The sequence below is a fragment of the Manihot esculenta genome, chromosome 17, assembly GCF_001659605.2.
Source record: "Manihot esculenta cultivar AM560-2 chromosome 17, M.esculenta_v8, whole genome shotgun sequence".
NCBI classification, from domain to species: Eukaryota; Viridiplantae; Streptophyta; class Magnoliopsida; order Malpighiales; family Euphorbiaceae; genus Manihot; species Manihot esculenta.
The window spans coordinates 13,163,695-13,179,653 of record NC_035177.2 but is presented as its reverse complement, the minus strand read 5'-3'; positions in this window follow the sequence as shown (position 1 = coordinate 13,179,653).

Sequence of the window (15,959 nt, the reverse complement as noted above, 5' to 3'; positions counted from 1 at the left end):
TAACTAATCTATTGAAACAACCAAAGAAACATAGTGTCAATGATCAATCCTAACAACTGAAGTGAATCCGATTCTTCAACTAGAGCCTTTTCATTATTGATTTCTTTTATTTTAATTATTTGCCTTCTTTTACTGCTTTCAGTTTTAGATCTCTTGAATCAATCTCAAAACTCCCCCATTTTACTTTCAGTTTATTTGCTTTCAGTTTATCTCGTTTCAGTTTACTTCTCTTTTAGTTTATTTTTGTTTCAATTAATCCTCTTGGTCTTGATAAGGAAGATAGGTAAGTTTTCAATTCTCTATAGATTCGATCCTTTACCACTATCTGCAGTAGTAATATTGTTGAAAACTGAAAAGGTTATTTTTGACCGGCTTCGACAACCGCAAGTCAAAAATTAGCGCCGTTGCCGGGAAATTGATCTAACTTGTTTATTTTTCTTTTATGACCAGATCTAGGAGACCATACAACCCGAATTTGCGCAGGAACAACCACCATCGCAGATCCCATCTCTGAAGCCTCTCCATCGCACCATCAAGCCGCAGATCACTCTTCTGAAACATCTCCATCGCACATCTCACCTTCTCTTCACCATTCGGATTACCCATTCTCTCACCAATGCAAGTCACCGTCGCAAAACTGATTCATGGATGAGGTAAGTATATTTGTTCTCTATTCTCAACTTTCTAAACTCACATCTATTGTGAAAAGTATTGTCATAGGTCGAGCTCAACAATTTCAGCCACCAAGGCCATGTAGGATCTGTGCATATGTGGGACACCCAACTGATCAATGTCCTACACTTTATGAGTATGACCAACCAGTGCATGCATTTGGAGGATTTAATAGTCAGCCTAGACATACATTTGGAGGATTCTATGAACAGCCAAGACAGGATCCCTACCATGACACATACAATCCAGGTTGGGGAGACTATTCAGACTTCAATTATGCAGGGGCTAACGACTACCAGGATTATCAAGGATATCAAGCCCAACCAGCACCTCCAAGTTCCAACCAGCACCTTGAGAAGATGATAAAGACAATGGCAATTTCTGTGCAAAGCCTCCAACAACAAGTGGATCAAATGACCACCTCAATGAGTGCAATCATGTTAAGAAGAGAGGAAGAGCTTCAAGATGATGAGACAAATGATGAAAGTTCACAAGTATAAGAACAAGCTGCTGAAGAAACACAACCAGAATATTGTTTGTCCAAACAAACCAGTCAAACAGGACTTGTTGATAGTTTAGATATCATTGATTGTTTGAGCAAAGATGTTTTTGATATAAATCAAGATGATATACTAAACAATGATCTATACAGGGAAGAGAGCCAGAAAGAGCCAGAACTGAAAGAAACTGACTGTTGCATCCAACAGATGGACTACAGCCATGCGCAGAATGAAGAAAGCTCAATCGCACCTCTTTAGATGAGTTCGCAGAAGAGCCTTGCACAGACAGAGGAAATCCAAACCGAATCTCTTCAGCTTCCATCGCAGGACAATCCCACCATTCTCCCATTTCAGACAGGCCTTACGCAGGACAATCCTGCAACACTTCCAATCGCACCTCTTCAGCTTCCATTGCATGAAACTCCTTCCAGCCTTCTACTGTAGACCAATCATGAACAGAAGGAGGCAACTGAAACCAATTTAGCCATGGATCCAATGCAAACAGCCCATGCTCACAAGGAACAAATGGTATTCCAAGCACCTAAACCAAAGGACCATGTAGATCAATGCCTTCCCAAACCTACAGATAAGGTAGAGTTTGTTTTGCCTGAATTCAGTACTAAATTGCAGCTAGCTATGGAGAAATATGAATTGAAGTTGGAAGTGCTAAAAAATGCAAACATAAGGGCTAGAGGCACACCTCATCTGAAGGAGGAGAAGCTAATCATGTTACTTCATGAGTATATGGAAAAAATAGGATGGGTAATGACCAAATCAAAAGGAGTGCTACACTTTTCACTCAATGCAGTTGGGACTCTTTTCCCTTCCCCAATTACTTGAAGCCTTGATCAAGTGGATCGCACCATGCACACCACACCCAGGGGAGTACTCAGTTTTCTTTTGCATTTTAAGTTTTCCAATACATTGAAGACAATGCATGATTTAGGTGTGGGGGTGCATATTTATGAATCTTTATTTTTGTTTATTTTTGCTTTGATTTTCAGTTTAAATTTTTGTTTTCATTTTCAATGTAATTTTTTTTTCAATTTTTCAATTTTGCTTTCAATAACACACACAACCACAGTCTTCTTCTTTTTGATTGCTCTACTCAAACTAATAGACTATGTTGGATGAACTTTCTTTCCATGACCCTATTGATGTGATGACTCTTTAAACTTATGTTGAATCAATTGCAGTGAGTTATATTCATGTTTGGGAATTGCCTTTTGAATTGAATATTTGAGCTTGCCATGGTGAAAAATATATCGATGACACTCATTAGAGAGAATGAATTGAAAGTTATATGAATGAACTTAGCATGACTTATTTTAGCAATTGGTGTTGATTTGCCCAATGCATTGATTAAAGGAATTCGGCAATAGCAAAGACTTCATGAGCACAAATTGAAAATTGTTCCAATGGTTGAAAGACTATGAACAGAGCTAGTAGCCACTTGGACAGGTGACCAACTGAGTAACTGGGGGTGGGTATCACCAATATATACCTTCACGTCAAAAGGCTTGTGACTTTTTCAAGCAAGATTAAAGTGCAAAAAAAAATCTGAACAAAGTACTTCAAGGTAAGGGCAAGTCACTCTGAAAGCTAGAAAAAGTCTTAACTGAACAAGAACATGTGCATGTGTAATCTCTCTTGAGAAAAACAAATCCTAGCCATGGTAAGTAAAGGGAGTCAAAGAAAGAAGGTAAGTAACTGTAATACCCGGCTAGACTCCGGTATCAAAATTCCTACCGTCCGGTGGAATCTCGGGTGTCGGAGACCTCTAGAAGGGTAGAACCATATTTTTATAAAATGTTTTAACGTATTTTATGAATTTAAGCAAAAAGGAATTGAGTTTTTAAATGAAAAAGACTAAGGAGGCATTTCCAGGTTCAGCCACCGAACCTCTAGTTTGGCCGCCGAACATTGGATAGTTTAGAGAGGCAAGTTACGCTTCCAAAAATCTCAAAGGTTCGGCCGCCGAACTTGCATGAGATGTGGGGGCACGTTCGGCTACCGAAAGGTGGTCTGCCAGCCCTATATAAGAGCTCCATGGCTGAAACGGGCGAGTTTTCTCCCCATTTTCGGCCACGGTGAGTTCATGCTCTCCTTTGGTTCGTTTTTGATGTTTTTCCTCCAATCTTTCATGTTTTAACAAGCTTTTTGTTGATTTGAAGAGATTTGAGCAAAAAGGGCAAGTTTGGAAGCTTGGAGACCAAAGAGCAGATTTCTCCCTACCTCCAAGCTAGGATCGTCTTTCCTCTCGATCTTCAAGAGGTAAGCTTAGATCCAACCTTTCTTGCATGTTTTAAACAAGTTTTAAGTTGATCTATGGGGTAGAAATGCATGAGAGGTTATGGTTATGTTTTTTTGAGTTTATGTATGTTGTTGATCATGTATGGGATTAAACAGGTTCACAGGATGTATGTGAGGCTTGCTATGGGTCCTGGCGGCCTTAAGCCGACCTGGATCCTAGTACCGGTAGCGGTCCGGTTTTCAGGTCGTTACAGATTGGTATCAGAGCCCTAGGTTTATATGGTCGGACCTAGAGTGTCGGGCTCATAGAGGTTCTAGAAGGTCAAGCACAATAGGAAGATCATGTCCACTAGGATAGAATGTTGAGTCCTGTCTTGTATGATGATGTGAAATGCCATGATTATATGCATGTGCATTAATGATATGCTATGTATGTGATGTATGTGATGCGGGTTCATATGTTTGCACATGAACCATTTGATGCTAATGTTTATGTGATGTGTACTGTTTTTCAGAAAACAGGATGATAGGAACTTGTCGATCCGCACGATTGACTAGAGTACCACCTCAGGGCGAGGGCACTGATGCCCGTCCTCCTACATTGCCTAGGGCAATGTCAAGCAGGTCCAACAGGGATAGAGCAGTAATAGACCCTAGAAGGTCTTTGGATCTGGGTAGAAGCAGATCAGTAAGGGGAACAGTTCAAGGAGGCATGTCAGAGGATGTGGGGGATAGTATGGATGTAGACCAGAGGAGGGACGGCAGTCTTGGAGTGAGTATGTCGGAAGAGGATGTGGGAGAGTCCCAAGGAGGGACTCAGGCCTCGGGATTTGTTCAGCCACCTTACTACCCACCCTTTTCACACAATCCCGGGTACTCGATGGGAGGCACATCGGAGTACCCCAGTTTTAATCCCTATCACTCTCAGATGCCCTACCCACCATTCTACGCACAGTATCCACAGTACCCTATGTACCCACCCCCATCTTTCTATCCAGGTACAGCAAACCCTACCCCAGGGGATGCTGCACCTCCTCCACCACCCACAGCACCTACTGTCCCAATGACCCAAGACCCCAAGCCTAGCTCATCTGGGGGGAGCAAGGTCAAAATGACCGATTATATGAAGCTGGGTGCTCCTCAGTATGAAACCGGTGATGACCCGTTTGTGTATCTTGAGAGGGTCAGAACAATTACAGATGAGATAAGGGCGGATGATAGTAGAGACATTCAGATGGCTGGGTTCACATTAAAATGCAAGAAGGCCCGAGAGTGGTTCAAGAACTATGTGAACCCGAGGTTGGATAGTCTATCCTGGGAGGAGTTTGCCAATGAGTTTGCAGGATGGGCTTTTCCTGACAGTTCCAGGGAGCTGAAGATGATTGAGTTCGAGCAGTTGAGGCAAACGGATGAGATGAGTGTGGAAGAGTATACAGACAGATTCTTGGAGCTGTTGTCGTTTGCTGGGCAAAATCTGGATTCAGATCCGAAGAAGTCAAGGAGGTATATCATGAGGCTCCATTCCAGGTATTCCTCCTTGATTCAGTCAGCAGAGAGGGAGAGTTTCCATGCCATTGTGGATATGGCTCGGAGGATGGAGGCTAGTGCGATCATTGAGGGGAAGGTTAAGCAGTCTGTAGCACAGCCTTCTGGTTCCAAGACCTCAGGTGGGGGAAGAGTAGACCCTTCTTCTCTGAGTTCAACTAGTAAGAGGTGGAGCAGTACCACCAAGAAGCCAAAGAAGAATAAGTTCTGGAGTAAGATCAAGTCAGGTCTGGGATTAGGGAGTGGCTCAAGCTCTGGTGCAGATAATGCAGTGTGCAAGAAATGTGGGACGCCGCACAAAGGAGTATGTCTAGTTGGGATGACAGCCTGCTTCAGATGTGGGCAGGAGGGACATATGGCACGGGAGTGTCCTAGGTCAGCTTTTGGGGCACAGTCTCAGCAGACAGCTTCAGGCAGTGTGGCTCAGCCAGTAGCTCCAGCCGCGACTCAGGCTAGTGGCAGAGGCAGAGGAAGAGGGGCAGCCTCTTCTTCAACGGGTTTCAGGGGTGAGGGTTCGTCAGCTCCAGCGCGGATCTTCACCATGACACAACAGGAGGCAAATACATCCAACACCGTGGTGTCAGGTAATCTCATCATTGGGTGTTCAGATGTTTATGCCTTAATGGACCCTGGTGCATCGCATTCTTTCATTGCTCCGAGGGCCGTCGAGAGGTTGTGATTGATGGTCTTTGGGTTAGAGTGTCCCCTATGGGTCAGTGGACCCAAGTGTGATCCGTCAGTGGCAGAGTCAGTCTGCCAGTATAGTCCAATTTTTGTGGAGGGAAGATGCCTATCCGCTGACCTTGTGGTTCTAGATTTGACAGATTTTGACGTCATTCTAGGGATGGATTGGCTATCTACCCATGGTGCTACCTTGGACTGCAAGGACAAGGTAGTCAGGTTCAGATGTCAGGATGGGTCAGAGGTTGTCTTCAGAGGAGACAGGGGGAGTACACCTAGAGGTATGATATCAGCCCTACAGGCTCGTAGGCTCCTCAGGAGGGGTTGTCAGGGTTTTCTAGCTCATGTGAGAGAGTTAGATAGTCATGTCAGAGAGCCCACCTCAGTGCCAGTAGTCAGAGAGTTCTTAGATGTTTTCCCAGACGAGCTGCCAGGTTTACCACCTGCTAGGGAAATAGAGTTCGAAATTGAGTTGATGCCTGGAACTAGACCGATCTCTATCCCTCCCTACAGGATGGCACCAGCAGAACTGAAGGAGCTTAAGGAACAGTTGCAAGAGTTGGTAGATAGGTGATTCATTCGACCGAGTACCTCGCCTTGGGGTGCTCCAGTGCTATTTGTGAAAAAGAAAGATGGATCCCTTAGACTTTGTATCGACTACCGGCAGTTGAACAAGGTCACTACCAAGAACAAGTACCCGTTGCCAAGGATCAACGATCTATTTGACCAGCTAGCCAGAGCAGGTTGTTTCTCCAAAATAGATCTGAGATCGGGGTACCATCAGCTAAGGATAAGAGAAGAAGATGTGCCGAAGACAGCCTTCAGAACCAGATATGGGCATTATGAGTTCCTTGTAATGCCGTTCGGGTTAACCAATGCCCCTGCAGCATTCATGGATCTCATGAACCGAGTGTTTAGTCAATACATGGATCACTTTGTTATTGTCTTCATAGATGATATCTTAGTGTACTCCAGGAATGCAGAGGAGCATGCCCATCATCTGAGGTTAGTTCTGCAGACCTTGAGGGAACATGGCTTGTATGCCAAGTTCTCCAAATGTGAGTTCTGGCTGAGGAGCATTTCATTCTTGGGGCATGTGGTGTCAGAGAATGGAATCGAGGTAGACCCCAAGAAAGTGGAAGCTATAGCAAACTGGCCTAGACCCACTACTGTGACAGAGATCAAGAGCTTTTTGGGTTTAGCAGGTTACTACAGGAGGTTCGTTCAGGACTTCTCTAAGATTGCAGCTCCCATGACTAGACTAACTAAGAAGAACCAGAGGTTTGTGTGGACCGACCAGTGTGAGGAAAGCTTTGAGGAGCTAAAGAAGAGGTTGACTTCAGCACCAGTGTTAGCTCTGCCATCTAGTAATGAAGGCTTCTCAGTCTATTGTGATGCGTCCCGTGTGGGACTGGGTTGTGTACTGATGCAGAATGAAAGGGTGATTGCTTATGCTTCTAGGCAGCTAAAGAAGCACGAGTTGAATTACCCTACGCACGACCTAGAGATGGCCGCGGTAATCTTTGCACTCAAGATGTGGAGGCACTACCTTTATGGGGTTAAATGTGAGATCTTCACCGATCATAAGAGCCTGCAGCACATCTTGAGTCAGAGGGATCTGAATCTGAGGCAGAGGAGATGGGTAGAATTGCTTAGTGACTATGATTGCAAGATCCAGTATCATCCGGGTAAGGCGAATATTGTGGCAGACGCTTTAAGCCGGAAATCACTTGGCAGTTTGTCCCATATTTCAGTAGAGAGGAGGCCAGTAGTGAGAGAGCTCTTCGAGCTCATGAATGAAGGTCTACAGTTGGAGTTGTCTGGTACAAGTGCTTTAGTGGCCCAGATGAGAGTGACACCTGTGTTTCTGGAGCAGGTGGCTCAGAAACAGCATGAGGACCCAGAGTTAGTAAAGATTGCCAGGACTGTTCAGTCAGGCAAGGGTAGTGAGTTCAGATTCGACAGCAAAGGGATCCTCCGCTATGGGAGCAGACTTTGTGTACCAGATGACATAGGGCTAAAAGGAGACATTATGAGGGAGGCTCATAATGCCAGATACAGCGTTCACCCAGGAGCCACCAAGATGTATCAAGATTTGAAGAAGGTTTATTGGTGGCCAGCTATGAAGAGAGAAGTGGCACAGTTTGTGTCAGCCTGCGAAGTGTGTAAGAGGGTGAAGCTAGAACATCAGAAGCCGGCTGGAATGCTTAACCCGCTACCTATTCCAGAGTGGAAATGGGAGAATATAGCTATGGACTTTATAGTGGGGCTACCGGCGACGTCCAACAGATTGGACTCCATATGGGTGATTGTGGACAGACTCACCAAATCTGCTCACTTCATTCCTGTCAGGAGTGGCTATTCTGTGGACAAGTTGGCGCAGGTGTATGTTGATGAGATCGTCAGACTGCATGGGGTTCCTATTTCAATAGTGTCCGATAGAGGGCCCCAGTTCACCTCTAGGTTTTGGCGGAGTCTGCAGGATGCCATGGGTACCAGGTTGGATTTTAGCACTGCTTTCCATCCACAGACGGACGGACAGTCAGAGAGGACCATCCTGACAATAGAGGATATGCTCAGAATGTGTGTGCTGGATTTTGGCGGTTCTTGGAGGCAGCATCTACCTTTGGTGGAGTTTGCCTACAATAACAGCCATCATGCTAGCATCGGGATGGCTCCATATGAGGCTTTGTATGGAAGGAAGTGTAGGTCGCCTGTTTGCTGGGAAGAGGTTGGAGAAAAGGCCTTGGCAGGGCCTGAGCTAGTAGAGATCACCAGCAGAGTGGTACCCATAATCAGAGAAAGAATCAAGACTGCTACAAGCAGACAGAAGAGTTATGCAGATATCCGCAGAAGACAAGTAGAGTTTCAGGAGGGGGATCTGGTATTGCTCAAGGTGTCTCCTATGAAAGGAGTGGTTTGCTTCGGGAAGAAAGGTAAACTGGCTCCACGGTACATCGGACCCTTTGAAGTCTTGCAAAAGATTGGGAATGTATCGTACAAGCTGGATTTACCTGCTTCGATGGAAAGAATCCATCCGGTTTTCCATATTTCAATGTTGAGGAAGTTCGTGTCAGATCCGGGCAAGGTTCTTAGTGAGCCTGATGTGGAGATCCAAGAGGATCTCAGCTATGTTGAGCAGCCGGTACGGATCCTAGACACCCAGATTAGAAAGCTAAGGAACAAGGAAATCCCGATGGTGAAAGTCCTTTGGAACCACCACAATATGGAAGAATGCACCTGGGAGACACGGGAGTCCATGCTCCAGCAATACCCTTATCTTTTCTAAGGTGAGTCTCTTATGTGTTTTATGTATATGTTATGTTGTATGCCTTGCATGTGCTAGTTGAGGAACATTTGGGGACGAATGTTCTTAAGGGGGGGAGAATGTAATACCCGGCTAGACTCCGGTATCGGAATTCCTACCGTCCGGTGGAATCTCGGGTGTCGGAGACCTCTAGAAGGGTAGAACCATGTTTTTATAAAATGTTTTAACGTATTTTATGAATTTAAGCAAAAAGGAATTGAGTTTTTAAATGAAAAAGACCAAGGAGGCATTTCCAGGTTCGGCCGCCGAACCTCTAGTTCGGCCGCCGAACATTGGATAGTTTAGGGAGGCAAGTTAGGCTTCCGAAAATCTCAAAGGTTCGGCCGCCGAACCTCATGTTCGGCCGTCGAACTTGCATGAGATGTGGGGGCACGTTCGGCTGCCGAAAGGTGGTCTGCCAACCCTATATAAGAGCTCCATGGCCGAAACGGGCGAGTTTTCTCCCCATTTTCGGCCACGGTGAGTTCATGCTCTCCTTTGGTTCGTTTTTGATGTTTTTCCTCCAATCTTTCATGTTTTAACAAGCTTTTTGTTGATTTGAAGAGATTTGAGCAAAAAGGGCAAGTTTGGAAGCTTGGAGACCAAAGAGCGGATTTCTCCCTACCTCCAAGCTAGGATCGTCTTTCCTCTCGATCTTCAAGAGGTAAGCTTAGATCCAACCTTTCTTGCATGTTTTAAACAAGTTTTAAGTTGATCTATGGGGTAGAAATGCATGAGAGGTTATGGTTATGTTTTTTTGAGTTTATATATGTTGTTGATCATGTATGGGATTAAACAGGTTCACAGGATGTATGTGAGGCTTGCTACGGGTCCCGGCGGCCTTAAGCCGACCTGGATCCTAGCACCGGTAGCGGTCCGGTTTTCGGATCGTTACAGTAACCTTGATGTATATATTCTTCAATGGAATGATTCAAAATAGGTATCTAGAGTAAGAGCTTAAGTGGAAATAAGGATCAAGTAGCAAAGAAAGCCTGTTTGACTATGTTTATTTGCTTGAGGACAAGCAAAAGGCTAGGTGTGGGGGTATTTGATAGAGCATATTTTAGACCATTTTATCATGATATTATTGATGTTTATTTACATCTTTTCTGCCTAATTTTGTGGTTTTGATCTTATTTTGCAGATATTAGGTGTAAAGAGACAATCTGGTGAAAATGCTCTTAAAACTGCCAAAAAGTGCCAAATATAGAAAGTACCAAATAAGGAAAATTTTCAAATAAGGAAAGTTTTCAGAAAAGGAAAGTTTTCAAATACGAAAAGTGCCAAAGCAAAAGCAAATGAGGAAAGTGTAGTCAGAAGATTATTTGAAATTCAAATTACAGATCTTTCTTTCCTTGTTTAAAGATGTACAGATACCTCAGCAGTCAGATCTTCCTATTTAGGCAGCCAGATTTCAAGAAGACGCACTTGCCTCTTCTGCATTCAGCATTCAAGATTCGCAATTCAAACGAAGGCTCCACCTAAAAAGGAAAGATTGGACAGCATACCTTTCCCTTTTGCACAACCTTTCCGCGCGCCTACCTTCCTTCTGAAGAGCCATCCGCGCGCCTCCTTCCTTCTGAAGCCCTTGCAACGCGATTCTTTCCTTTTCAGACACAACTTGGACAGCAAGTACCTCTTGGGCAGTAAGGTCAGCATCTAAACTTATTTAAGAAGCACATAAGCCAGCCGAGAGTGTTCTTCCCCAACTCTTCACGCCTCTCCTTCTCGGATTGCATAAGGACCGATGCCCACCTCTTCTCTTCTTCTATCTTTCTTCTTTTCTTTTATTTTTGATTTTGGTTCAGCCATGAGTGGCTGAAACCTTTTAATCTAGTTGAAGATTGGTTGCAACTTAAGTTGTTTTATGGATTGTGAGATCTAAACATAAGTTGTTTGTCTTTGGTTTGTTCAATATTCATACAGTTTCATGCTTGATTCTATTATTGCTTTGTTATTTTGATCAACGTGGCCAGTTGATTCTTGATTGCAAGGTAATATATTGTTAGTTTGAATAATTTTGAGTCCTTAATTGCTTGGATTGTTCAAACACAAGAACACTTGGCGTAAAAATCAAGGAAATTGTATAATCTAGCAATATCACCATACGTTTGGGTAGCTAGGATTGGCTCTCTATATCTCTTAATGCAATTGACAGTTGTTTTGATGCTTAAGGCCCAAGGACGTTCCTTCATCACAAGATAAAAGTGGATTAGTAATGGAAATTAGTAATGGATAATATCGGTTTCTAAATAATAACGGATTAGTAACGGATATTAGTGTAGGAAATAAATTAGTAACGGATTACCAAATCCCTTACTAATTTGTTACTAATTTTTATAACGGATACTAATCCGTTACTAAATAGTTTTGATTTTCATTGTATAGTAACGGATATCCAAATCCGTTACTGAAATGCAATTTGTTTACGTATTTTAGTAACGGATTGTAATATCTGTTGCTAACTTATCAGTTAGTAACGGATTAGATCCGTTACTAACGTAAAATTACTAATTTGAGGATTTCCCTCTTTCTCCCTCCCGTTATTCACATTTCTGAGCTTTCATTAACAAAATCCCTAATTCTCTCCCCAAAATCCCTGATTCTCTCTCCATCAATCTCAGCTTCCCTCTTGGACCCATTGACATCGTTGCCCAAATTGATCGTCGTCGGTACATCGCCCAAATTTATCGTCGTCATCAGTACATCCCAGCTTCTCCATCATCGTCGGTACATCCCAGCTTCCCTCCTGAAGGCACTGTTGTCGTCCCTCCCCTCCCGTCGGTACATCGCATCTACTGCTCGTTTATTATTCTCTTCTTCAAGATCTGCATTTTCCATTCTCCAGGTACTCTATTTTCATTCTTTAAGATTTACTTTTGTTATTTTGGATTTGTTATTATGCTCGTGTTTTGGATTTGTTATTCTACTTTGTTTTGGATTTCCCGAAAAAAAAAAACAAGATCTGCTCGTGTTTTGGATTTGTTATTCTGGATTGATTCCCCTACGATTTGTATGTTCTGTTCTTCTCTGGATTTATGACTATTTGTTCTATTCTGGAATTGTTATATGTTCCCTTGATTTGGAAACCAGTAACCAAACTGAGAAAAAAAAATTGATGTGGAAGAAGTGATATCAAAAGATTTACAAGCTTAGGATATTGCTGCTGACTTGGTGCCTAATAGAGCTGAATGGCAATTCTTGTTATTCTGGATTTGTTGTCTGCGTTAAGCCTTTGCTGTTCTGAAGTTCAAAAATGATAAATAAAACTTTTCTTGAACAACAATTCTTGAGTTAACAATTTTGTGGAAGACAATTCTTGAGTTAACAGATGCCTAAGCTTTAGGCTTACTGTTTTACAGCATTCTTGCTCTTTCTAAAACTACAGAACAGATATCGTTTAGCACTTCCATTTCTAACTTTTCATTGTAGGAAGTAACTTGATTTTCTGAGATTTAATAGGTCAAAAAAGGCATGTGGGGCTGCACCAATCTCAGGGGTTAAGAAATAACAATGGTTAGTCCTATGAACTTCAACTGTCTAACTACTCCAAAACCAAGTACTAGTCCTTAGTTTCAGGATTTCATTTGTTCCTAACTTACAAATGTTTTGAAAATTTTGAGTCGTTTTCTCCTCCTGAAATTATAAAATACTTCATGTCTTCCCTTCATTATATATGTATGCACAAGAAACTAAATCAAATGTCCCAAGTGTCTCCCTGACCTACAAAATATGTTCCAATCCAGGAGGGTTCACACAATTGAGCATCTATATCAGCATTAATTTACTGTTCATCTCCAATCTTTAGCTTCTCCTGCATTGGTTTGTCCCTGCAGCTGTAGGGCTTGATGTTGATCTCTGTTGCTCATCCTTAGGTCCCCTATAGCGCAGTGATTGGGAGACCAGACCATGTGATACCCTCATGGACCAAGTCCCAAGCAAACCCCAAAAATAATCTCTTTTCTACCTGTATCAACTCAGATTTCTCCTTTTTTTTCCACAAATCAGTTTATCTATATGTGATGGATCACAAACAAATCAGGCATTTTCTTTGAATGCTAGGCTCTACTTCGTGTCTGTTTCTTCCTCTTCCTTTGAAAGCATTCCCATAACGTATTGTCTTAAGCATGTCCAGTATCCAAGTGGTACTTGTTCTTTGTTGCATCTAAATCATCGTCGAGTATCTATCTCTCTATTTCCAATCTTTTGATGGTCCTCTATTGGCTCTTCTCACTAGTTGTGCATGTAGGCCTATTGTCCAACAACATAATGAAGCAAAAAATTTACTACAACCCATTGCTTGGAAGACAAGACCATGTGAGCTTTGTCTTAAGCCTACTCTAGCCAATGAATCTAGGCCACTAACCTATGAAATGGAGCTTTCAATCTATTATCTTAGAAACTGATTCAGAAATTTTAATTTCTACTTTGAATGGTTGTTCAGAAAGTTGCCCTTGGGATATTAAGGCCATTGTTCTAGCCATAAAACACCTTTCTAACTCCTTTCATTTTATCAGTTTCTCTTGTATCAATAGCATTGCTAATAAAGCAGCAGAGTTTATAGCTAAATTCAGTTCCAAAGATAAATTTGCTCATAATTGGCTGGTTTGTTTGCCTCGAGAACTATTTTGTATTGTGTTTCATGATCTTTTAGCATAAGGCAAAGCTATGTGCTTTTTTAAAAAAAATAAATTTACAATGGATAACTTCATTTTTTAATATAATCTGGAATAAAATTTTAAAAGTAATAAAATGAAAATTTTTTTTCAGATTTTTTTTTTTACTCTTTTAAACTAAATTAAGAAGCATAGTATCTTTGTCAATAGATACATAAAACAATAGCCAATCCTACTAATTCTTTGCTAATAATTTTTAGTGCAATATATATATATATATATATATATATATATATATATATATATATATATATATATATATATATATATATATTTATTGCTACAAAAACTAGAATTTAATTTATAATATTGTTATAATTAGTATAAAATAAATTTTAATTATTTTTTTATTTAACTACATATATTTTCAACTTATAAAACTAAAATTAAATTATATTCCAGAGGCCCAATATGAACATTAACTTGTTAAATGAATAAAGATGATAAAGAAATTAAAGTAAGAGATGACATGCCACAGAAAAGAATACAATATTACAAAAGTCTAACAAGCATGACATGTCTTATAGCTGGCAATAGTTTAGAAACATGGTGATTAGCTTTGAAGGCTTATTGACTCTTAGATTTTTATGGAAATATTAGACTTGTACTTCTGCTTTCTTATTTGCAACGTTAAGGAATTTCATTTTTTAGCTATGGTTTTCCCCTCTTTTTTTGCATTTTGCATGCATGTCTCCATTTCATTTACTCTTTATTTGCAATTTACTCCCATATAGGCAATTCTTGAACAACTTAAGTTGTGAAAATAATTTGTTTGTATTTCTTTGTTAATTAAGTTAGACTAGAGTACATTTACAAATTTCTTGTCCTAATTATGCTATGATGTATGTTAGCACTTAGATACGATGCAAAATGAAGTTCACAAGGAATTAAATATAGGGTGAGCCTAATATAAGCTTGATATCGAGATTTTTTCATGACTAATTAAACTGGATATAATGAGTGCATGGATCAACTATTGAACAGATCTCTATAGACGTATCCTTAAGTATAAATATTACCTTGTTGCTCAGCAAAGGAAACTCTATAAACTTTTGATTTTAGTAATTAGGTTAAATAGAGCTAACATCTTGATCTTAATTTGAATTTTTTACGCCTCATGTCATTCAGATATTAAATAGAGCTAATATCTTGATTTCAATTTTTTTAGATTAGGATGTCGTTCTTGTAACAGCACGGAAACCGATACCCCTCTGTAACGGTCCGAACCGCCACCGACGCTAGGATCCAGATCGGCTTAAGGCCGCCGGGACCCGTAGCAAGCCAAACATACCTCCTATCACCTGGTCAAATCCCATACATGATCAAAACTTTAACATAAAAACTGTAACATCTGATGTAAATACCGAGCTTGACCTGTATGCAACATAACTGAAAACATCAAGAACCCCCCCTACTAGAGCCCTCATCAACACTCTAGCTGGGTCAACATAACATACATCAAGCCGGAGTCACATCCAAAGAACTAGAACCTAATATGTGCATGCATCAGAACCACAAACATAAGACCTCCACTAGGGTCTTCATCAAACACTCTAGCGTGGTAAACAACACATGCCACAAGTTTGGTTCAAACTCAACTCAAAATAAAACCATACATACATCATGTATTAACAATGGACTAACCAAGTCTTAGGGCCAAGCACAGTACTAATACATAAACAAAACTCTACTATACTTGCATTACGTTACATTTCATTATCTTACAATACATTAAGTCAATTTACAATACATGTCCACACAACTCTAATCTATTACATCAGCATAACCTTAACTCTTGAGACTTCCCGATCGACCTCAGACCTACAACACTGGGGTTAGGGGAGAGGGGTGAGCTAAAAAGCCCAGTGAGTAGAAACAAAGAAAGCAGTTCATTAGTTACATGCATTCATGAAATGCGTCATAGCACAAACAATTCACATCACGGATTGAACCTAACCCCAAAACTCCCAATATCAGTATGCCTGGCCCAGCCAGGTCTCACAACGTCAGTATGCCTGGCCCAGCCAGGTCTTGCAACATCAGTATGCCTGGCCCGGCCAGGTCTTACAACATCTAGAGGCTAGTGGGGTCACCTTGGTCCATCCACATCATCATGGTCATCAAATTATGCAATACGCCATATTCGTGAAACTAGTGCAATCAACCTATCACATATAAACATGATGCATGAACATGCTTTAGGCATTTGATTTCGCAATATAAAAGATTAAGTTTAGTTCTACTCACCTCTAGCAGACGCTGAACTGACTCTGCAACTGCTAACACTGATGGCCTCCTCGGTCCCTCGGGTTTGATCCTACACAG